The sequence below is a fragment of the Egretta garzetta genome, unplaced genomic scaffold (genome assembly GCF_000687185.1).
Source record: "Egretta garzetta isolate BGI_Z169 unplaced genomic scaffold, ASM68718v1 scaffold755, whole genome shotgun sequence".
In the NCBI taxonomy this organism is placed as follows: domain Eukaryota; kingdom Metazoa; phylum Chordata; class Aves; order Pelecaniformes; family Ardeidae; genus Egretta; species Egretta garzetta.
Genome location: NW_009259729.1, coordinates 10,040 through 10,615, shown reverse-complemented (window position 1 = coordinate 10,615; position 576 = coordinate 10,040). Strand labels below are relative to the sequence as shown.

The following is a 576-nucleotide window of genomic DNA, read 5'->3' as shown; positions in this document are numbered from 1 at the left end:
TACACAGTTTCTGCAATCAAGAATTCCCCTGTCCCTTGGATTCGGCACGGCAATCTCTGGAACTGAGAAACCAGGCTCAAGGCTAAAGTTGCTTCACCCCGATCCAGCCCAAACCACCATGCCACGCTCTCCCACCCCCTTGCCTTGAGCCTTTCACCCCCCCAGCTCATGCCCCGGAAACTCACCGCTCGGTCCCAGGGAAAAGGCGGTGGGTGCGAACGCCTGGAAGCCCCCCAATTCCAGCTCTCCCGGCTCCGTTAGCGAGCGGCCCAAGGCTTCTCAGCCCACGCCGAGATGCGGCATTGCCCCGGCGGTGGGTGGAGGTAGGTTGGCATCCTCGGATTGTGCTGCCCAGGGTGTGCTGGGGGTGGCGACGGGCTGAGAGCCTCTTGAGAGTTCCCGTCCCGTCTCTTGGCTCCTGCAGGGAAATACAGAAGGGATGTGAAGTTTTCTATGGATTCTCCTTAAATGACTCCCATTTACTCGCACCCATTTCTGGATCCCTTTTGGAATCCTTTTTGGATCAGCTGCTTCAAGGAAATTCCACCAAGGAAAAAAAGAAACCAAATGAACCGG

The 576-nt window shown here is 56.8% G+C and overlaps 1 protein-coding gene across 1 annotated transcript in view; it reads right to left on the bottom strand.

Annotated features, from left to right (window-relative positions):
* Positions 1-576, bottom strand: part of LOC104126851 (C-type lectin domain family 2 member E-like) — a 6,628-nt gene extending 6,052 nt beyond the window's left edge. Inside the window, exon 1 of the mRNA XM_035894926.1 lies at positions 186-576. The gene's annotated coding sequence lies outside the window, so the exon portion shown is untranslated. The remainder of the gene's footprint in view (positions 1-185) is intronic.